We start from the raw sequence: 25,123 nt of genomic DNA, 5'->3' as shown, positions 1-25,123 counted from the left end.
TCTTATTTTTTTTAATACGCAGCAATGCCAGCCAACTAGAAGCTGAGGTGGAGACACTGAACAGCTACCTTGGCACTCGGTTCTTAACATATGTTCAAAGAGTTAAATTTTTCAGCAAAGCCAATAGGATGACAGCCAGATAAAACATTCACAGTCCTCAGCGTGGAAAATAATGTTGCCAGGCCAGCCGAAATATAATTTCTCTTATGTCTTTTCTCTCCAGGAAGTACTTCTGAAAAACACCTTTCCAGCACAATAGTCATTGAATCCAATTACATATTTTTAGACACCACTAACCATTCTTTTTTTATTTCTTCCATTTCACGAAAATTCTCCACATCTGGAAAGAACAGCAATGAAGAACAGGAACTGGTGCATTCATGCTCGGCTCCTACCGGGCATGTTTCGTTTAATTTCCTCCATTTTTATGACACTTTCCTATGCTGCTACTCCAGACGTTCAATGAAACACCTCACTGCCGAGAAACTGTAGGGGAAGGAAAATCTAAAGAAAGTCTGACTGAAGGTCTGAGTGTGAGATCACCACACCATCAGCAGAGGCAACAGGAGCATATGTTCAAGCTTCTCAGAACCACTTCTCTGGGGTCTCATCTTGGTCTCTGTGTATAAACTCTGCTGCCTTTTGCACCGGTGATCCATTGCCAGACAAACTGGTGCGCTGTCCTACCTGTGCTTGTCTTCTGTAGCCTGTCTTCCTCCGTAATGTCAGAAAGGACACAAAGGGCCCTATCATTGATTCATTTTTCCATACTTCACCCATAGTGTCTGCAATCAATCAGTTTTTCCCCTGGGCAGGTGAGAAGTCATTTCCTTTCTATCTTTTCGTCTATTAAGAAGCAAGAACCAGCTATGAATACTATCTAGAGCATGGTCTGGTGGAGATAGGGAGGAATGAGATATGAGATACAGGTCAAAAATGGAGCTAGGGAGGAATGAGTTATGAGATACAGGTCAAAAACTGAGCCATGACCTCAGATTTAAGCATGATGGAGAAGAAAGGCAAGGTTGGTGCCTAGAGAAGCCATCTGTTTAGAAAAAGATGTGAGGTAGATAAAGAATACTTAGCACCTCGTCTCTGCATATTCATTATCTAAGAAAAAAAATTGGCTTTTGCTTATTTACAATATGAGAATGAGTTTCAAATCCTTGGCTAATAGGTGGAGGCAAGGTGGGGAGAGTCCATGAGGGTGCTAGGTGTCCACAATATGTGAGACAGAAAAGCACAAAATGGGGAGTGTTGACCTTAAACAGACTGCCAGTTATTTCTCCAGTAAAAAATGGGTTTATTCAGGATCAGCAAAGAATTGCAACGGTGAGCCACTCACAAGTCTCCCTGCAGCAAGGAGAGGAGAACTCTTTTAAAGAGGAGAAGAGGAAGTTGGGAGGGCTGTACTAAACAAAGAGTCCATTGGAGGAATTGAGAGTGCCAAGTATAGTGACTTTTCATTGGCTGAGTTGTGACAGTCTCTTATTGGCTGAGCTCTTGCCAGACAGGAAGAGGACGTCTTTCTTCTTCCTGTTGGGATCTGCAATCCTTGTAGGGTGGAGAGCTCCCCTTCTGGCTTTCTGACTCTGTTTTAATTAAGATGTCTTTTTATTAATTTTTATAGGTGGTTGTGGACTCTAAAGCCAAATTGTGACATTTCTGTAAACTTTTCAGGGGGCAACTCTTGGCCTATTTTAAATATCCTAAATTAACTTTTTCCTTCACTACTCGTTCTCCCTTACACAACCACACTGCCAGTTAAAAAGAGAACAGTTTCCCTCTCATACCTCTATTGGGATAGGTGATAAATAAATCTCTTGATTGGTTTTTAAAAATTTTTTCTTATTCATCAAATATTTATTACCTTGTATTCAAGCAGTACAGTCCTATGCTAGACACTGAGATAAGAATGGTTCTATCTTTTTATTTTATTTTTTACAAGGGAACAAATCCACACTTTTATTTATTTTTCAGTAAGTTTAAATCTTTGACGGGTACAGCATCACACGAATTCTGTGTCCAATGGCCTTAGTAGGAAGGTTGCTTCAGAATTTGGCATGAACCATGCCACTGTTTCCATGAGCACAAGTTATTTTTCCCCAGATTACTCTGTTTTTTTTAGGTTTTCCACCAGGAGTTACTGTGTTGTTCTTTGCTTTGTACACATAAGCACATCTCTTGCCTAGATAGAATTCAGTTTCATCTCAAGCATATATACCTTCAGTTTTCAGGAGAGCTGTGTGCTCCCTCTGGTTGCGTAGACACTGCTTATAGCCAGCAAGAATGGCCTTGGACCAGCCTTCCAGACATATTTGTTGTTTTAGAAGTCCTGCTCTCAGCAGGCCTCCACAGGGTCCAAGATGGTTGAAAAAGGAAAGTATTTTTTTAATTTAAATTTAAAATTTTATTACAGAAATAACATTTAACATGAGACTTACCTCTTAAAATTTTTTAAATGTACAAATATGTTATTGTTGACTATAGGTACAATATTGTACCGCACCTATTTAGAGATTATTCATAGATACCTCATACAAATGGAATCAAGCCATACCTGTCTTCTGTAACTGGCTTATTTCACTGCGTTTGTCCTTAAGCTTCATTCATATGGTCATGCATTGCAGAATTCCTGTCTTTTTTAAGGCTAAATAATATTCCATTAGATGTATATTCCATAGTTTCTTTACACAGTCATCTGTTAATGGACTTTTAATTGTTTCCACAACTTGGAAATATTGTGAATAGTGCTGCAATGAACATAGGGGTACTAAAACTTTTTGGATCCTGATTTCAATTCTTTTGGATAAATTCTAGAAGTGGAATTGCTGGATCTCAAGGTAATTCTACTTTTATTTTTATTTGTTTTTTTTTAAAATAGAAATTGTATATATTTAAGCTGCACAGCATGGTGTTTTGAGATATATACATATATATATAGTGAAATGATTACTACATTCAAGTTAATTAACATATCCACCTCCTCACACAGTTAACATGTTGTTGTTGTAAGAGCACCTGAAATCCACTCTCTGAGAAAATTTCCAGTACACAATCCAGTACCATTCACTATAGTTACAATGCTATAATTAGATCTCCAGATCTTATCAATTCTACATAACGGAAACATCATACCCTTTGACCAACATCTCCCCATTTCCTCCACTTCCCAGCCCCTGGTGAACACTGTTCTACTCTGTTTCTGTGTATTCAACTTTTTTAAGATTCACATATAAATGACATCAGGCAGTATTTTTCTTTCTGATTCTGGCTTATTTCACTTAGCATAATGTCTTCCATTTTCATGCATGTTGTTGCAAATGGCAGAATCTCCTTTTTTTAAAGCTGAGTATTTCATTGTATGTACATACAAACATTTCTTTACTCAATCATTCATCAATGGACACTTAGGTTGTTTTTGTATTTCAGCTATTGTGAATAATGCTGCAATGAATATGGGAGCACAGATATGTTTTTGAGGTACTGCTTTAATTTTCTTTGGGTATATACCCAGAACAGGGATTTCTGGAGCATAAGGTAGTTCTATTTTTAATTTTTTGAGGAACCTCCATACTGTTTTCCATAATTGGTATACCAGTTTACAATCCCATCAAAAGTATATAAGGGTCCCCCTTTCTCCACATCCTCCCTAACACTTGTTACCTTTTTTGTCTTTTTTTTTTTTTTTTTTTGCCATACGCGGGCCTCTCACTGTTGTGGCCTCTCCCATTGCAGAGCACAGGCTCCGGACGCGCAGGCCCAGCGGCCATGGCTCACGGGCCCAGCCGCTCCGTGGCATGTGGGATCTTCCCGGACCGGGGCACGAACCCGTGTCCCCTGCATTGGCAGGCGGACTCTCAACCACTGCGCCACCAGGGAAGTCCCTTTTCTGTCTTTTTGATAATGGTTATTTAACTGATGTGAGGTGAGATCTCATTATGATCCTGATTTCCATTTCTCTGATGATTAGTGATGTTGAGCACCTTTTCATATATCTAATGGTAATTTGTATATCTTCTTTGGAAAAATGTCTATTCAACTCTTTTGCCTATTTTTTATTTGAGTTTGTTTTGCTACTGAGTTGTATGAGTTTCTTACATATTTTGGGTATCAGATATATGGTTTTCAGTTATATGGTTTATCAGATTTATGGTTTTCAAATATTTTCTCCCATTCCATGGGTTGCCTTTTCATTTTGTTGATGGTTTCCTTTCCTATGTAGAAATTTTTAGTTTGTTTATTTATTTATGCTTTCGTTGCCTAAGCTTTTGGTGTCGTATTCAAAAAATCATTGCCAAGGTCAATGTCAGGGAGGTTTTTCCCCTGTGTTTTCTCTTAGGAGTTTTATGGTTTCAGGTCTTATGTTTAAGTTTTTAATCCATTTTAGTTGATTTTTATGTATAGTGTAAGATAGGGGTCTATAGATCCCTGATTTAAAACAAAATCCTTCCTTTCCTTCTTTCTGTGCACCTTTTTTTCCTTTACTTCCTCATTTCCTCCATTCCTTTCTTCCTAATTTGGTCAACAAACTACTAGGTGAAGATGTGAAAAAACTGTCATCCATACAGTGTTATGGGCAGTGCCTAAGGGAGGCTTTCAGAATCTGAGTGAGGTACCAGAGTGTCTGGAGGCTTGGGTGCACTGGTGGCAGCCTGGCCTGGTTATTTGAGGATGAGAGAGTTGAGGAAGATGTCTGAAGGCGGAGGTGAGTAGTGGCATCTTATGTGAAAGACTGAAGATTGAGTGGGGTGAGAATGGCATGCATGAGGAGGAGTGAAGTGGTAGTTGCTAGTGTAGGGTATTCAGAAGGCAAGCAGCTTGAGAAGTTTGTCACACCGGTGGCGGAGAGATGGGGAGGGTGGAGAGGAGGGTGATGGTGGCTTTGATATGAGTTGAGTACCTATGAAGGTAAATAATCAAATAGTTATTTATGTCGAGAAAAATTGAGTCCGATTTATTGATGCTAGAAAAGGGAGTCACAAATATGGAAAAAAAGAAAACTAGAATGAACCCTGTAATGTTAGATTAGATATGGAAATATTAATGTGAATTTATAGTTTTCAATAGATGACAAATAGAAAGAAAAAAGCAAGGAATATAGGAAGGAAGGGAGGGAAGGAGGGAGGAAGGAAGGAAGATCTGGGGATAGATAATATAATTGTATATAACATAGTTCATATATATCCTAGCTCTGTCCTGAGAGAGCCTGGGAGCAGAGATACTCCAGTAGCAATGAGCATATCTTTCACTCAGATCTTGCTTTATAAATGCCATTCTCCACTAAAAGGAACCAAAGCTCCTTGGAGAAATTTCCGATTCCTGGACTGGGGAAGGGAAGAAACGGATGAGCCAAGAACATTTTGATGTACCAGAAAATAAAGAAATGTTCCCCATATGATAGAACCATGTCAAAAGATACACAAACCAGCCTGAGATCCGCACTGGTCAAATCTGGGACAATTTGAGCATTAAAATAAGTAATAATAGCAACATATTATAATCAATTGAATAAAACAGAAATCCACCAGTACATACAGATATGAATGCATGAATAAGTGAATGAATGACTAAATGAGCAGAGGTGAAAGATTTTCGTAACAGTGGAATGCCAACTAATAAATAGAGGAGAAAACTACAGAATAAGAAAATCATCTGGCAGTTATCACAGTAATAAGTAACTCAGCCAAAAATATCAATGCATGTAAAACATTTTGGTGAGAGTTAAATGATGCACAAGATATTTCTATAAATTCAAAGAACTTCTGCGCAAAATGCTTATCAATTATAAAGGTAAAAGAGAGGATCTTTACAACTGGGGAAACCTGGAAGAAACTATTTAATCACGTGCTAATGTTTAATATCCCCAGCAAGGCACACAGTGAATTTGCTTATCAGTTGATAGAATGCAGTGAGAATAATTTGGTATTACTTTTCTGATACTCCTGCCAAAAATACTTAACTTGAATCTAGTCATGAAGAAAAATCAGACAAACCCAAATTGAGGGACATACTATAAAACAACTGACCTACAATTTTTAAAAGTGTCAAATCATGTAAGTCAAGTAAAGATGGAAGAATAGATCCAATGTGAACAGGACTTAACAGATGTGCCAACTGAATAGAATTGGATTCTTTTCTAGAAAGGATATTATTGGAAAATGGTGAAACTTGAATAAACTTTGTAGATTAGATGGTAATAATGTACCCATGTTAAATTCCTGATTTTGATGGTAATAGCGCAGTTATGTGGAACAATGGCCTTGTTTGTTGGATATTCATACTTATATATTTGGTAGGCGATGGGGCATCAGGTTGGCAACTTAAAATGATTTAGGAAAAATAAAAAATGCTCCTAGTATTATTCTTTTAGCTTTTCATAAGTTTAAAATTACTTTAAAATAAAATTTTAAACACACACACGCTACCCACACACAGTAGCACAGATAAAACTGGGGAAATCTGCACAAGATCTGTGGCTTCTATCAATGTTATATCCTGGCTGTGATATTGTACTACAATTTTGAAAAATGTTTCCATTGAGGAAAATTGATTAAAAGGTAAGAAGAAATTTCTGTATCATTTTTTACAACTCCATGTGAATCTACTATTACCTCTAAAAAATTTAATTATAAAAAAAGTTTTAAAATGTTAGATTAAGGGAAGTAATGTTTACTGAGCATAACCTCTCACTGAATCTTTTTTTTACATTACTGTATTTTTTACTGAAGTGTAGTTATTTACAATATTATATTAGTTTCAGGTGTACAACATAATGATTCAATATTTTTATAGATTATACTCCACTTAAAGGTATTATAAAATATTGACTATAGTCCCTGTGCTATACATTACACCCTTGTATCTTATTTATTTTAAGACTTTTTTAATTATTATTTTTTAAAAATTTTTATTGGAGTGTAGTTGATTTACAATGTTGTGTTAGTTTCTTCTGTACAGCAAAGCGAATCAGTTTACATATACATATATCTACTCTTTTTTAGATTCTTTTCCCATATAGGTCATTACAGAGTATTGAGTAGGTCCTTATTAGTTATTTATTTTATATATAGTCATTGAATCTTTATAATGGCCTATGACAGTGGTATTATGCTTATTACACAGATTAAGGAAACAAAGTGAGAGAGTTTAAGTAATGTTCAAAATTTGACTGTTTGTAAATAAAAGAAATGGGATTGGATTAGAATTTTGTCTGGTTTTACAGCTAGAAGAAAATATGATTAGATAAAAATCCAGAAGAAAGATTCTAAATATACCATATCACTGTTACTGATGGAAACTTATTAATAAATGCATGCTTTTGTCAAATATAGGGCTAAAATTGAAAAATTAAATAATACCCACTAAATTCTATGGTCAGGCCATAGGGTAAATAATTTTGATTTATATGATTCCACAAAACTCAAAGTTCAATATAAGTCTACAAATAATATTTTCACAATTCAACTACAAAGAGAATGCTAACATCCTAAATGGAACCCAAAGTGCATGAGAAATGTCTGGTATTTTCGTGGCAGACGTTACAATTTATAAACCAAATAGGTAACAGTAAGTATGAAAGCACTTAAGAGGAGTATCTGAGTATAGGAATTAAAATGAGAAATAGGAGTAAAAGTACTGATTATCTAAGTAGGAGATTCTATTCTTTAATATTAGCACGTGTTTAGTGCTGGATCTTATAGAATATGCTTTGTGAGGGAAGATAGATTCTTCTGTAGAAGATGGAGCATCACAAGGCAAGTGAAGTTATTGCTGGTTATCTGTTCTCTGATGAAAACACTTTGAACACTGGAACTCCAGATGCAGCCCTTAGAAACATGACTTTTTGATAGAAACATTGTAGAAGAGGAATGGCTGTAAAATGGGGAAATACTCCATGTCCATATGTGGAAGCAAATTGGGAGAAGAATTACTGCTTAGCCGTAATAAATACTATTAAAAATATTAATTTGAGAGATTAGATCTTTTTCCTGGTCACAGTGAACATATTTCTGACTCTATCTCTGGCCCAAACAATGAAAAAAATAGATTGTGACATCTGAATCCATCCAGGAAAGTTCAAGAATGTAATTAACTTCCTCCTCAAACCTAACATAGAGCTTAGAATATTATTCACTGAAAGTATGCTTCAGAGATGAGGAATCATAACCATAACAGCAGCTGTTAGGTGGGCTTTCCTACATTTTCTAAAGTAACCAGCTAGCAAAACTGATGTAGCGGAAAACCTAAAGACAGTTTGGAGATATATATGTATACTAATATTTTTTAAAGTTTTTATGTATTTTGTAGACTACAACTGAAGGATTTTTAAAAATTTTATCTTCTGGGCATTATATTTCAAATGTCCATATTTATCCACCTGGTGTGTGGAGATAGCCGAGCTAACCTCTTACTTCCTATGAGCATGATTAACTGGGAGATTTAAACCAAAGCCCCTTTTCTACGCTTTTAAAACACAAAGAGTGCTTAACAAAGCTATACTTAGTGTCTATGAGAATTACTATCTAGTGCATTTAAATACTGTGCATTTAAATGAATAATACATAATTTAGGTCAGAATTTTTTTTTACAAAGTTAAGTGTATTAAATACATTTTCCTCTAATCTTCAGTTATTATTCAAGCTGATTTTTTCCTCATTCTTGAGTAAAATTAGCTCATCACAAGTCTTTATTGGGTCATCCTGATTTTATGGTACTTGTCACTGGATCCTCATCTGGGAATTAAAATACCTTATTCAAGTATCAAAAATTTTATAGCCTTTTCCTCTATCTTCGGTAGACTTCCACTTCCCCTTATTATCCCTGTATTAAGAGAGACATAAATAATTTCCTCTTAGAAACTATCAGGCAAAGTCGTAACTTACTTTTTAAGTTCCAAGCTTCCCTCTGCTTGTCCACTTCCTTATGTTCCAGCAAAAATCATGTAGCTGAGCAATATAATGGTCTGGGAAAAATGATGATAGTCTTTTAAATTTTTCATATAAATGTTATTTACATGCGTACTTTAAATTTTTTCTCTAGGTGCCCTTCCCAATCAGATACTTCACAAATTGTTTTCACCTCCTCCCACTACTCAAGTCTAAAAAGTTTCTCAGATAACTTGGAGTGTGTTAGGCAACTATATAAATCTTTTTAAACGTTTTTTGAAACAAAGAGGGAAAGTAAGATATTTAAAAGAAAAAAAACTTAGAGATGCTGTGAGACCAGTATAGGCATTATTATGCAAATATTTGGAAAACAATTTTCAGACTGGCAAACACTGATGAGCTTTTTCTCCCCTCACATCTATATTCAGGGAGAATTCTGAAATGCTAAGATTACACAGTCTGGTCACCGACCAATGCCTTCTTTCAGCCCTGCTCTCACAGAGTACCATATCTTTAGGCAACAATGAAAAATGTCTAAGGTTATACATTTTATCTTTCCTTTTGCTTTTGAAGCCCCTTTCCTTACGGAGAATTTAGAAAAGTCAGGTTAGGTTTCAAGTACTGTGAAGCTAGGATCTAGATTCTTCCATTCTTTTTAGGCCTTGAGGAAAAGGACAAGTATAATTCTTTTTTTTTTTTCATATATCCACTCTTATTGTAGATTCTTTTCCCATATAAACCATTGCAGAGTATTGAGTAGAATTCCCTGTGCTGTACACTAGGTTCTTATTAGTTATCTGTTTTATTTATAGTAATGTGTATATGACGATCCCAATCTCCCAGTTTATCCCTCCCCCCCATCATAGCCTGGTAACCATAAGTTTATTTTCTGCATCTGTGACTCTAGTTCTGTTTTGTAAATAAGTTCATTTGTACGCTTTTTTCAGATTCCACATATAAGCGATATCATATGATATTTCTCTTTCTGTGTCTGACTTCACTCAGTATGACAATCTCTAGGTCCATCCATGTTGCAAATAATATTAATTTGTTCTTTTTTATGGCTGAGTAGTATTCCATTGTATATATGTACCACATCCTCTTTATCCATTCCTCTATTGATGGACATCTAGGTTGCTTCCATGACCTGGCTATTGTAAATAGTGCTACAGTGAACATAGGGGTGCATGTATCTTTTCGAATTATGGTTTTCTCTAGGTATATGCCTAGGAGTGGGATTGCTGGGTCATATGGTAGTTCTATTTTTAGTTTTTTAAGGAATCTCCATACTGTTCTCCATAGTGGCTGTACCAATTTACATTCCCACCAACAGTGTAGAAGGGTTCCCTTTTCTCCACATCCTCTCCAGCATTTATTGTTTGTAGATTTTTTGATGATGGCCATTCTGACTGGTGTGAGGTGATACCTCACTGCAATTTTGATTTGCATTTCTCTAAGAATTAGCAATGTTGAGCATCTTTTCATGTGCTTTTTGGCCATCTGTACGTCTTCTTTGGAGAAATGCCTATTTTGATCTTCCACCCATTTGTTTGATTGGGTTGTGGGTTGTTTTTTTTTTTTGATATTCAGCTACATGAGATATTTGTGTATTTTAGAGATTAATCCCTTGTCAGTTACTTCATTTGCAAATATTTTTTCCCATCTTAAGATTTCCGCAGCTGGCAGGTTGAACTAACAATTGGTGAAGAGATAGGATTTGGGTCAGATGCCCAGCCAGGGACAAATAGTTGTATTTGTTGAGGGCCAGGGACAAATAGTTGTATTTGTTGAGGGCATACCCTTTATCCTATCCTTTGGAAACATAAGAGTCATCACAGGTAAGTGGATGCGAATCTAAGTCCGGTAGAGGCAAGGGCACAGCATCTGGTGAAGCTAGCAAGATGGGACTCCCAAATCTGGAAAATGATGGACGATTTTCCATATTGAGTGTCATTTGTTGTTTTGAGAACAGCAATTCTCTTGACGAATAAAAATCTTTAGCGAGGGAAATGCTGAAATGTGATCTTATTTTCTTAGGTTTTTAGATTGAGATGCCAGGAAGACAAGAAGTAAATGTTATTCTGAAGGTTGTGTCACCTTGAGAGAAATGAATAAATAACTGTCACAGGACACTGATTCTGGGCTCATTAACAGAAAGAAACAAATTAACATTTCCTCACATGAGATAAGGCTTCTTTTCTATTGATAAGAAGAATTTTAATTATCTATTGCCTAAGATAATTCAGAAACTTTTAGAAAAACAAAACACCAGTGAACATGAAAAGCAAAAATAATTTGCATCCTATAAATTTCTATTTCAGTTCTTGTTAATATTTATGCATATATTTTTACACACATAATTTGTTGAAACATATACTCATTTTGACTCCTGAAATTTATAGAATATTTATATTTCCATGTAACAATATAATTCTAGAGCCTTTTAATATTTATTATAATATTATTCATGTAGTCTGATTCTCAAAAGTATTTTTGCACCTAACCAGATTGCACTGAAGTAGGAATGAGCCAGTACACACTGCCATAAGTTGAGATAGCATTGTGTATTACTGAAATTTATTTTTGAAGTCTTAACTGCAATATGTAATGGTAACAAAATTGCTTTTATTTGTGTTTCTATGTATTTTTTTAATATGGTTGGTGATTTCTATTATTATGGGTAAGCTTTTTTTAAATTATAATAAGCACTTATTTAGCAGACTGTGGCTGGTAACTTTATATATTTGTGTGTGTGAGTGTTTGTATTTGAGATCAAAATTTTATCAGTTATAGTGTCATATATTTTGTCATTTACACATGTCATTAATTTACAACAATTATTTCCATTTTTATATCCTTAAACATTCATTGGCTGTGTTTCTTTTTTTTTTGCAGTACGTGGGCCTCTCACTGTTGTGCCCTCTCCCGTTGCGGAGCACTGGCTCCGGACGCGCAGGCTCAGCGGCCATGGCTCACGGGCCCAGCAGCTCCCTGGCGTGTGGGATCTTCCCGGACTGGGGCACGAACCCGTGTCCCCTGCATCGGCAGGCAGACTCTCAACCACTGTGCCACCAGGGAAGCCCCTAGATCATTCTTTTAAAAAGTTTTTCCCTATGCATTCAGCTGCTTAAGGTTCCATAGATGTTAATTAAAATGCAGATATCCAGGCCCCAACAAACTTATTGAATTAGTTTCTGTGGTGGAGCCTTGGGTAGAATTCCTAACAAGTTCCCCAGGTGATACTTATATATACTAAAAATGAAAACCAAGGTTGTAGAAGTTTTCTTTTTCTATTCTAATATCAGTAAGGCCAAATATAGTGAGTTGTTATTATATAGTTACCCGGCTATACTCACATCATAGCAGTGACCAACATGAGAAATGATTTTATTTATTTGTTTATGCATCTATTTTCTATCTCCTGCCTTTCAGATAAGTGCTGCATGAAAGATGTGTGATCTCTTTCATTTCACCCCTGTACCCAGTGCTTAGAACATGGCCAGGTACATAATTACAACTGTCAAATGAATATGTGTACTGATTGCTCTTAGGCTTTGGGCACTTCTGTATAAGTATGCTATTCTTCAATAAAATTGTAAATTAAGGAAACTTACATAACATATGCCTAGTAAATGTTTCCTTGTATATTACTGTGGGTGAAGGAACTAATTTCTTTATTTCAAATCTCTGGACAGGATATCTCACAATCTCCAGGTTATTGATGTGAAAAAATAACATATCTCATCCTTAAATATTGTTTTTTTAATGTTCTTTAATTTGGGTAGTACCTCCTACCATCACTTCATTTGCTGGTCCTGTCACTAGAACATGCTGAGCTCACCCCTGCTTCAGGGCCTTTGAACTTGCTCTTTTTCGTGCCTGGAATGATCTCTCAAGTTTGTACATGGTTGTCTGCTTCTCGTTATTTGGTTCTCTTACTAAAATATCCTCACAGGGGCCTTTCCTGACCACCCTGACAAAGGTAACCACCTTCTTAGAAACCACTAGTCATGGTTTTTTCACAAACTTCAGCTCCTAGAGAGCATTGTAAACAATTGCAAAACATCATTTGGTCCTTATTTTTCTTCACAGAGGATTTTTCTGCACTTTCTCCTATCTTTAACTTAACTATTATGAACTTTTATGAATATTTTTCCTTTGATGATTAAAGTTAGTGCAGATCCTTTATGCTACTTTAGGGGGTCACAGTTTTAGCTTTTGGAACTGAAACAGGAGTAAGGAACACATAGGATATAGGCACCATCAAATGGGCACATGTACTATGTACCAACATTGTCCTAGGTGCCAGGAATGTAACAGTAAAGAGTGAATAGGTAGATTTAGGGGAAGCATGAACCTAAGGACCAGGACAACCTTCATAAGACAGGGTATTGCAACTCAAATAAGGGAAAACATAAAGATATGCTTCTGAGGAATAATAACAGACAAAAGTGGCAAGGAAAGTGAGAGACACAGGGAGGTTACAAAGTAGGTCCAGATGAATTCTTGAGGATAGCCTTATATTGTACTATGGTAGGGTTTCTTTTGAAATTATGTGCAAGATCTTGCTGCCCTTGTCATAGCACTTGAACCCAACATCCGATATATTTCCAGTGTTATTCCCTTCCTGTTACTGCCAGTGTGAGTTCTGGTCCTCTTGGCATGGTAGTGATAAAAGGATGCCGTAAGGTATAGAGGGATTTCTAGATGGATCATGATTTCTCAGGTTTTGTCTCCAAAACAATGCAATTTCCTAAACACTGCAGCTAGTTGTGTTACAGCAAGATTTCAGTATTGCTCAGATGACAGATTTGTGTTACATTCTCAGGTGAGATGCTGAGTGTGATGTGGTTAGGCTGAAAGGGATTCATGCAAAATAGGATACGGGTTCATTTCAGACTTGAGAGAAATTTGAGATGGAATGTAGTTGGTGATTTTTGTGCAATTTCTGTTAGATGGATGAAGTAAAAATGATGGCAAGGGAGCCAGACTTGCCCCTTGGTATTAGAGTGTTCCCTGGGAGCCTGTCATCAAGCGGAGGATGGTTTTTATTCTAATTTTACCTGTGTGAAGTGGTCAGGACAACTTACTCAGTTCTTGACCAGGTGATTGTATTTATAAGCTATGTCTCCACATGATTCAGGCTCTGCAAGAATCATGTTAAAAGGAAACACAGGGCTTCCCTGGTGGCGCAGTGGTTGAGAGTCTGCCTGCCGATGCAGGGGGCACGGGTTCGTGCCCTGGTCCGGGAAGATCCCACATGCCGCAGGGCGGCTGGGCCCGTGAGCCATGGCCGCTGAGCCTGCGCGTCCGGAGCCTGTGCTCCGTAGCGGGAGGGGCCGCAACAGTGAACGGCCCGCGTACCGCAAAAAAAAAAAAAAAAAAAAGAAACACAAATCTCACTCCAGAAACCTTGAGGCATCATTTTTGCTTTTCACCTTCTTAACAAGTCCAGCCAGGCATTTTATTCTACCTGTGACACAGGAAGTTTACCATAAATGCTTTCAAACATAATTTCCTCTTTCGATATTATACATTTATGAAAACCACACACACACAAAGCAAAAGTAAAACTTTCCTGTTCCTTCATGTCACTCCACTCCTCTATTTCACTAGCTCCTCCCTACCTCTTAACCCTCATTCAACACACTCTCATGCACCTTGTCCATCACATCTCACTCTTACCAAACCCTCTACCCTTCCTTTACTTTAGGTACAGCTACTGGGAAAGCACAGTCTCACAGACAGCTTGCTGTTTGGACTTGGGGCTACAGGGAAGAGGTCAGTAGATTGCCTTTTAAACAAGAATCTTTGGAATTCAGGTGAGAAGGGCTGCAAATACAGGCATATTGATAATTTGGGGTTTTTTTCTATTGCATTGCTATTATGGGACTAACATAGATAGCTTTGGGAATTTGAGGATGAAGCCATAAGATGAGGGAAATAGAGTGTTCTCGGTATATATGGAAAGAGTGTGCTATCATAAACATTTTGCAATGAGCAACAGAGTAGCCTAGTTGATATAGTTGAATTGTTCATTGGGTATACAGCACCAATTCAAGAGTTCACTTAAAATGCTTACTCTTCATCTTACAAGGAGAGGTAAAAACATGATACATGAAATTTAGTTTGAAAAAGGACTGAAGGGAACATCCTAAAACTAGGAGAGTTAGAGTTAGATATTCTATGGTTAAAAAGCCATAACTCCAGAGTATTTCTGAAGGCATGGTATGAAGAAAGTCATCTTCCAAACGACGTTTACATTCACAGGAAGAATCTCATGGTTCTGGGATGGAAACTGATCCATGATGAAATTTGAGGATAAAGATGATGGGGGGATGGAGGTGCAGAGGTAGAGGAAAGAACTAAGCATGGGTCAAAAATGGCTTCCAGAGTCCTAATTCTGTCCTAATAGCAAGATATAATTTGACCATTAAAAAAAAAACTTAGAAAAAGCAATGTGGACAAATGCAATTTTATAGAACATAATTTCATTGAAAGCAATTTAGTTAAAAGCAAGTTGGTCAGCAGGTCATTTTGGCTGAAATGATGATGGGGTTTAAATGAAAATTCCTGGACACTGCTGTTTTTTAGTCTTAGTTATTTTTGGTACACCACGGGGCACTTTGCAGACCTTCATACATCATTACATATTCTTTTCCAGTTTATAGGCCTTTTTCGCTTTTTAATATTTAACATCATTTCAGTCATGTTTTTTTCATGTTTAACCAATTCTCCTTATTCTCTATCTCTTTGCTTTTACATTTCTAATTCATATTAAAATTATTCCTGCACACTCTGTTTAAGATAAGAAGATGTTAGAATAAAATAAATATCTAACATTTGGTAAATTGCCTAAATAACTGTAGGTTACAAAATAATGGTATGATCCCATTTCTACTGAAAAGTAAGACACAAATATTTATATAATAAACATACTTTGTATTTTAGAAAAGAATCTGTACAGATAATGAAATGTTAATAGATATTTTGGATAGGTAAAATTCAAGGGTTTTTTGTGCTCCTTTTTGTATTTTTCTATTTTAAAATATTAAAAAATTGTATTTTCAAAATTAAAAAATTACATTTTTCTATTTCTAAAATAAAGCATACATTTCTGTTAAAATATGGAAAAATAGAAAAAAAGCTAATAATGAGTCATTAATTAAAAAAGAATTGAAGGAACTTCCCTGGTGGCACAGTGGTTAAGAATCCACCTGCCAATGCAGGGGACACGGGTTCAAGCCCTGGTCCAGGAAGATCCCACATGCCGCAGAGCAACTAACCCCGTGCATCACAACTACTGAAGCCTGCATGCCTAGAACCCATGCTCCGCAACAAGAGAAGCCAGCACAATGAGGAGCCCATGCACCGCAACAAAGAGTAGCCCCTGCTCGCCACAACTAGAGAAAGCCTGTGTACAGCAACGAAGATCCAACACAGCCATAAATAAATAAATAAGTTAATTAATTAAAAAAAAGAAGATGTGGTACATATATATAGTGGAATATTACTCAGCCATAAAAAGGAACGAAATTGGGTCATTTGTAGAGACATGGATGGACCTAGAGACTGTCATACAGAGTGAAGTAAGTTAGAAAGAGAAAAACAAATATTGTATATTAATGCATATATGTGGAATCTAGAAAAATGATACAGTTGAACTGGCTTGCAAGGCAGAAATAGAGACATGGATGTAGGGGACAAACGTATGCACACCAAGGGCGGAAAGTGGGAGTGGGTGGTGTGATGAATTGGGAGAGTGGGATTGACATATATACACTGATATGGATTAAATGGATAACTAATAAGAACCTGCTGTATAAAAAAATAAATAAAATTCAAAAAAATAATTAAAAAAAGAACTGAAACTTGAAGGATGGGATTTTTCTACTTTAAAAATAACAATTTAAAGACAGTTATGCCTATTCTGCTTATCTGACTATGTTTCACTTTTTGTGCAAGGGAAAAAATTAAGCAGGAATTTTTTTTAAAACTAAGCCACTTTTGTTTGATGTTTCTCTATGAAAACTGAAAGAGTGGACATAGTTATCTAAGACTGGATTAGAAATACAGGTAAAAAATAGGGAAATAAGCAGATAATGCCTGAAAATTGGTATTGCAAAATTAGAGAAAGATTTTACTTAGAAAACTCTAACATATAGCAAAAATTTAAACTTTCCACAACATGAAACAAAATAGCCTAGATAAATTATGGTAAGTTAAGAATTAATGCTATATCATTTCTACTAACAAATAAAATATAAATATTTACATATTATATAATACACACTGCATTTTAGAAAATGGTCTGTACAAATATTTAAAAGGATAATAGGTGGTTGCACAATATTTAACAAAAGAATACTTGAAAAACCAGTTCCTATATATATTCATTTTTAACAGTTCTCTTACATATTAATTTTTGAACAAACTGCTGGAGTTGAATAGCTGGGTTTCAGCTAACCTGCATTCGGCCAAATTTAAGCAATTTTTTCCTGCCAGTTACATCATTGATTGTAGGACACATTAGGCAATGCTGGGATACTAGAAATCATAGCTAATCTAGAGAACAAGTCTTACAGGATCTGACAGAGGTAATTGAAATGGGAAGAGACAGAGTACATGGCCATGAGAATTTACTAGGGGGACATATTGAAAAACACATAACTGAATTTAAAGGAATCTTCTGAATATGTTCTGTATGTTGAGGGAAGAGGTACATAATTTCTAGGCCCCTGAGTCTCTGGTCCTGCTAATGTAAGAATGTGTAGGTGGGGAGGACTTGGTAGGGTTTTTTTCCCCCCTTTGGGAAAATGTAATGTCCAAGTATCTTTAGTACATACTGTTCACTCCTGTAAAAGGAGGCATGTATAAGGATATTCATGCCAGGATGATGTAAAATACATACATACACACTAATATATATAAAGTAGATAACTAATAAGGACCTACTGTATAGCACAGGGAACTCTGCTCAATACTCTGTAATGGCCTATATGGGAAAAGAATCTAAAAAGAAGAGTGGATATATGTATATGTATAACTGAATCACTTTGCTGTACACCTGAAACTAACACAACATTGTAAATCAACTATACTCCAATAAAATTTTTTAAAAATAAAATATATACACAGATAGATGTAAATATTATAAATTTTCACCAGTAAGTGAATGGCTAGATAATATCCCAAACTATATAAAAAGCTACTCTGTGGCAGTTCAATGGTAAAGAACTGAAAATATAAACATGGAAACATCTTTAAGACATGTTATTATGAGAAAATAATTTTGCAGAAATATTTATATGATTCCATTTGTATTAAAACAACAAAACTGTCCTAAATGTTCTAACTTTTTATCCATTTATGAATGTGTCTATGAAAATGCATAGAAAAACATTCTAAAGTTACAAAGTACACTGTTTTCATTCCTTCTGGGGAGGGAAAAAAGATTGGTGGCAACAGTGGAGGGTTTGCATTTTTACCAAATATACTTCAGTATTGTTTGCATTGATTATAAATAAATATATTTCTGTATTACTAGCAGATGTAACAAGTCTAGAAGACTTGAGTAGCTCAAATAAAGAACTAAGTGGAAGAACATTTAATATTTTAAATCTTTTAAATACCTAAATCTAATTGAGTCTTCAAAGTGTTATCTCCTCTAAAAGATATAACCTCCCCACCCCTCCCAAACCCACCACAGGGAGGAAAGGAGAAGGCAAGGGTGAAGATAACAATTACTGAAAATCTATGACATGTTCAGGAATTTCTTATGCTTACAAGGATTTGCTTCTCGTAAGAGGTAGAGCCAGAAATTATATCCCTAGAACTACTTGGGTTGAGGTAGGCTAAATATTACCATAGTATTTCCATGTTTTAGACATGAATTGAAAAATATTAGAATTTTCACTGAGTCAGAAAAAGAATTCTCATAAGCGTTTCCTTTGTATGACTTTTCCCTAGAAAGTGTTGAGTGATGACCATAGCTAACCAATTAGGACGTAATGGCTAGCTAGTTGAAGTTTTCTTTCAACGATGAATACATTTAAGTACCTCACGTTGATGAATTCTTGTCTACATATGCAAGAGGGATTAGGCAATTATCCAATAAATCAGGGTGATAAACCTATTACAGAGTAAAGATGGGGGTGAGGGTTATTTCTGTTTCTAAGATTGATGGCTTATATTAGTTAAATTTACTATCTTCTTAGTTTTTCCTAGCACGGGATAACCAAACAAATACTTTTCTTAATGGGTCAAGGTTTTGCCTGTAGAAGGTCCTCAATGAGTATTTGTTGCAAGAAATTGAACTTGACATAGGGATGTTTTCAAAACACTTTGTATTCATCTAAAGTGCTATCATTTTGTCTACTTTATAACATTTGTTCCATGTACTACTGCATTTAATATACTCTTTTTTTTTTTTTTTTTTACGGTACACGGGCCTCTCACTGTTGTGGCCTCTCCCGTTGTGGAGTACAGGCTCCGGACGCACAGACTCAGCGGCCATGGCTCACAGACCCAGCCACTCCATGGCATATGGGATCTTCCCGGACTAGGGCATGAACCCGTCCCCTGCATCAGCAGGCGGACTCTCAACCACTGCGCCACCAGGGAAGTCCTAATATACTCTTTAAAAGGTAAAAAATACGTTTTTACTGAATTAGTCAACAATTAATTTTTGAAAAAGAAGATGGCAGAGAGTAACAAACCTATGGAGGAAGCTCTTGAATAGTTTGAGTCAAACTTGAACAATGAATAGACAACTAAAAACAAATTCACCCAGACATCTTCTACACAAGCTCTTCAGAAACTTCCTAGTTTGAGGGTGCCTAGGTGGCTTATGCATTGTTCACATTTTTCTCTATATCAGTATTATACAGCTTATCACATACATCTCAGATCTAAAGTGAATGTTCATTTCTCCCAGCCTTTTCTAGTGTGCACTACTACACCATCCTTATCTTAAAGGAAAGAGAAAACCCAAAGTAATCCGCAAACCACTGAGATTAATAAGGTGATTGAATAGCGTGGCTAAGTAGAAGAGTCAAGGTACTAAAGTCAATTTTATCTTTATATACTAGCAAATAATGTTTAGAATTGCTAAATAAAAGATACTACATACAAGGGCAGGAAAAATGTATCATAGGAATAAAACTAAAAGCAATGTACCATCTCTTATAAAGAATAGTATGACATTAGCTAAAAGACATCAAAGAAGACCTAAATAAATGGAAACTCAGACCATGTACATTGATAGGGAGAGCTCAATATCATAAATATGTCAGTTTACCCCCAAATTGATCCAGAGGTTCTTGGTATTGCCAGTAAAATTTTCAAAACAGTTTTTCATGGAACCAATATGATTTAACCAAACGTATATGTGAGGAGCAAAGGGCCATAATGATCATCACACCTGCAGCAGAAGGTGGGGTCAGGAATACCTGCCCTACCAAATATAATTCTTATTAAAAGGCTATTATTATTAATATAGTGGATATTGATGCAGAAAAAGGCAGATAGATGAATGCAATGAACAAAGAATCCAGAAGAAACCATATGTATATAGAAATATTAAAGTATGACAGAAATGAAATTGTTGATCAGTGGACTGGTTTTGGAAGTTAGCTAAAAATCAGTTCCAGATTGATCAAAATATTATGTGACAAGACTATAAAACTCTTAGAGGAAAACATAGGCAGAACACTCTATGACATAAATCAGAGCAAGATCCTTTTTGACCCACCTCCTAGAGTAATGGAAATAGAAACAAAAATAAACAAATGGGACCTAATGAAACTTAAAAGTTTTGCACAGCAAAAGAGAACATAAACAAGACGAAAAGACAGCCCTCAGAATGGGAGAAAATATTTGCAAATGAAGCAACTGACAAAGGATTAATCTCCAAAATATACAAGCAGCTCATGCAGCTCAATATCAAAAAAACAAACAACCCAATCCAAAAATGGGCAGAAGACCTAAATAGACATTCCTCCAAAGAAGATATACAGATTGCCAACAAACACATGAAAGGATGCTCAACATCACTAATCATTAGAGAAATGCAAATCAAAACTACAATGAGGTATCACCTCACACCAGTCAGAATGGCCATCATCAAAAAATCTACAAACAATAAATGCTGGAGAGGGTGTGGAGAAAAGGGAACCATCTTGCACTGTTGGTGGGAATGTAAATGGATACAGCCACTATGGAGAACAGTATGGAAGTTCCTTAAAAAACTAAAAATAGAACAACCATACGACCCAGCAATCCCACTACTGGGCATATACCCTGAGAAAACCATCATTCAAAAAGAGTCATGTACCACAATGTTCACTGAAGCTCTGTTTACAACAGCCAGGACATGGAATCAACCTAAGTGTCCATCGACAGATGAATGAATAAAGAAGATGTGGCACATATATACAATGGAATATTACTCAGCCATAAAAAGAAACGAATTGAGTTATTTGTAGTGAGGTGGATGGACCTAGAGTCTGTCATACAGAGTGAAGTAAGTCAGAAAGAGAAAAACAAATACCATATGCTAACACATATATATGGAATCTAAAAAAAAAATAGGTTCCGAAAAACCTAGGGGCAGGACAGGAATAAAGACGCAGGCATAGAGAATGGACTTGAGGACATGGGGAGAGGGAAGGGTAAGCTGGGACGAAGTGAGAGAGTGGCATGGACATACATACACTACCAAATGTAAAACAGATAGCTAGTGGGAAGCAGCCGCATAGCACAGGGAGATCAGCTTGGTGCTTTGTGACCACCTAGAGGGGTGGGATAGGGAGGGTGGGAGGGAGACACAAGAGGGAGGAGATATAGGGATATATGTACTTATATAGCTGATTCACTTTGTTATACAGCAGAAACTAACACACCATTGTAAAGCAATTATACTCCAATAAAGATGTTAAAAAAAGAAAAGTTATGTGACAAAAAATTTTAAATTGACAATAATATAGGCTAATATATTTGTTACTTAGTGGTGGCAACATAACTGTTGAATAAAAACAATTATAGACAAATGAGGAAAAATGGCTAAATGGTACCACATTAAAATTAAGAACTTTTGTTCTTCATAAAACACAATAGAGTGAGAAAACAAACCAACTAGGACACAGTTTCAGCCACATTTAACAGTGTAACTGATAAAAGTTATTTTATAGAACATATAAAATTAAATACATAAAAAATTACTAAACAACTCAATAGAAAAATGTGCAAAAATGTGCAAAAAATGTACAGTTCAGGACAGAGGAATCATTAATGGCTAATATTGTATTTAAAAATGTTAAACTCAATTAGGAATCAGAGGAATAAAGATAAAATCACAATTAGTTGCCATTTGACACCTAACCTTCTAGGAAAATTTTTAAGTCTAAGACTAGAAGTGTTCAGAAGATTAGGATTCTTATTAATCAGTGGTTCTTTGGGAAAAAATTTGGCTTTACCTAGTTAAGGTAAATATGTATATTACCTAAAACAGCAATTCCACTCCTTGGAATATACTCGAAAGAAACTCTTGGCTATATGCACCAGGAGGTATGTACAATAATGTTCATGGCTGCGTTTGCACAAAAGCAATAACCTGGAAGCAACTCTTTGTCTTCTAAGACCAGAAAAAACAAATTAGATTCACACAGTTATACATGCATGCATCTCAAAAAGATAATATTGAGCAGTAAAAGAAAATCACATGCACACAAATCTACAGATATGTGGTGTGATTCCATCATTATAAATGTGTAATTAGGACAAACTGAATAACATACTGTTTAGTAATACTAATATTTTTACATAACTATAAATAAATTCAATATAATGGAATAACAAAGTTATTGATAATGTACAATGGTAGCTAAATGGATATTTGCCTTATCGTTCTTTAAATATCATATACATTTCAGGCATATATTTAAAAATAATAATATGAAATGATGTGATAAAAAATTAATAAAGCTACAGCATGAATTCTCGTATTGGCAAGTTACAATGAGAGAGTCGAGGAATCTTCTCTCTCTGTCTAATGTTAAATATTAAATATAGACTCATGCAGTTTTGATTAAATTACTTAAACATTGTTTTCAACACATTTTCATGCTTCCTTGATTACTTGTTAAAAAAAAACAACTCACGGGTGGATGGACCTAGAGTCTGTCATACAGAGTGAAGTAAGTCAGAAAGAGAAAAACAAATACTGTATTCTAACACATATATATGGATTCTACAAAAAAAAAATGGTTCTGAAGAACCTAAGGTCAGGACAGGAATAAAGACACAGACGTAGAGAATGGACTTCAGGACACGGGGAGGGGGAAGGGTAAGATGGGACGAAGTGAGAGAGTGGCATGGACATATATACACTACCAAACGTAAAATAGATAGCTAGTGGGAAGCAACTGCATAGCACAGGGAGATCATTTCGGTGCTTTGTGACCACCTAGAGGGCTGGGATAGGGAGGGTGGGAGGGAGACGCAAGAGGGAGGAGATATAGGGGTATATGTACATGTATAGCTGATTCACTTTGTTATACAGCAGAAACTAACACACCATTGTAAAGCAATTATACTCCAATAAAGATGCTAAAAAATAAAAAGCAAAAACTCACGAATCTCTTTTTTTATGTCATTTCAATGTCTATATACTAGCATATTCAAAAAAAGAGTGAGTTACTGTTGGATTTATACTTGGTTTTCCTTTTTTAGAAAAAAATTTCTCATTAAAAAGAGCATACCGTAGTGCAATATAAAGTCGTTAGCGTCAGGTAAGAGGTGTGTGGTGCATTGGTGGCTGGACTCCCTTGGGTGTGAGCAGGTCTCGTGTATGTTACGTGCAGAGCTCGTTCTTCACAGAGGAAGCTTGTGAGCTGTGTTGCTTCCCCGCTACTCCTTGAAACAGTGAGCAAGACCAGCTGGGGGCCCAGCGTGTTAGGGAGCCGGATGGTGAGCAGAGCATCAGCCAGATGGACACGGTTCAGTACAAACGGAGCCATTGGCTCGGGGCACCAATGGGGATGGGCCATTCCTCTGCCTCACGTTTCGGTGTATCCAGCCCAGGGAGGGATGACACAGCACAATCTAATTGAAAAACAGACAATGTATCCAAACTGAGATCTCCAAGGGTCAATCCTTCTTCATGTTGAGAATTAGTGGTTGGGTGAAGCCACACTTCAAAGCCTTGGTCACTGAACATCAGCAAGTTTATTTTTAGGGGTTTTTTTTTGTTTGTTTTTGTTTTTTAGGTACGTGGGCCTCTCACCACCGCGGCCTCTCCCGCTGCGGAGCACAGGCTCCGGACGCGCAGGCTCATTGGCCATGGCTCACGGGCGCAGCCGCTCTGCGGCATGTGGGATCTTCCAGGACCGGGGCACGAACCCGTGTCCCCTGAACCGGCAGGCGGACTCTCAACCACTGCGCCACCAGGGAAGCCCAGCAAGTTTATTTTTAAATCATTATTTCTTTCACTGTGACACTTCTGACTGGAAGTCATTGCTGTGGCAGAATAGCAAGTCACATATTGAGCTACAAATAAAATATGCTAATTTCTTTTTTTTTTTTTTACTATTTTATAAAGAATTTCACAGCAGAAGAAGCTAATATCACTGATTTGGAAGAAGAATGATAGGGAAAACACTTGTGTTGGGGACTTACTAATTTTGACAGCTCTTTTAAAAGCAAGCAGAAGGCATTATTGCTGAGACAGCTTCAAGGAGCTCTTTATCATTTAAAGAAAGCATGCAAGAACTAAAAGTGGTTGGGCTAAGACTTGGGAGAACCAAGGAATTATGAGAATAAAAAAGAAAAAACAGGTAAAAAGTCTCTTCTATTACATCTGAGAAGCTTAGAATGAAATAAATTCTCTTAGATAATGGGAGAGAACACTTTGATGCAGACAGAAAATGGTACCAAGTGCTCATTACTTTTAACTGTGCAATTTAAATACTCAAGTGCATCAATGGAAGGAAGATTTAAATAGCAAGCTTCATTGCTATTTGTTTCTAAAAGAAAACGATCCCTACAGATTACCACATTTCGTTCAAGTCAACATGGGGATGAACAGCAATTTTGCAGTTTAAGAAGAGGGGCATGTGGGAAAACTGAAACGTGAACAAAACAACAGTGGGGCTTTCTTTTATTGTGTATTGGTGCTTTGGCGATTCCCTGCAGCTTTGTCTTTCATGGTTGCTTAATAAATAGAAATACAGTATGTA

The 25,123-nt window shown here is 36.3% G+C and overlaps 1 pseudogene; it reads right to left on the bottom strand.

Annotated features, from left to right (window-relative positions):
* Positions 1–1,932: 1,932 nt before the first annotated feature.
* On the bottom strand, positions 1,933–23,905 carry LOC114897695 (annotated as a pseudogene).
* Between the last annotated feature and the right edge of the window lie 1,218 nt (positions 23,906–25,123).

The sequence above is a fragment of the Monodon monoceros genome, unplaced genomic scaffold, assembly GCF_005190385.1.
Source record: "Monodon monoceros isolate NGI ecotype Baffin Bay Population unplaced genomic scaffold, NGI_Narwhal_1 Super_Scaffold_17, whole genome shotgun sequence".
NCBI classification, from domain to species: Eukaryota; Metazoa; Chordata; class Mammalia; order Artiodactyla; family Monodontidae; genus Monodon; species Monodon monoceros.
This window is presented reverse-complemented; position numbering and strand designations above follow the sequence as displayed.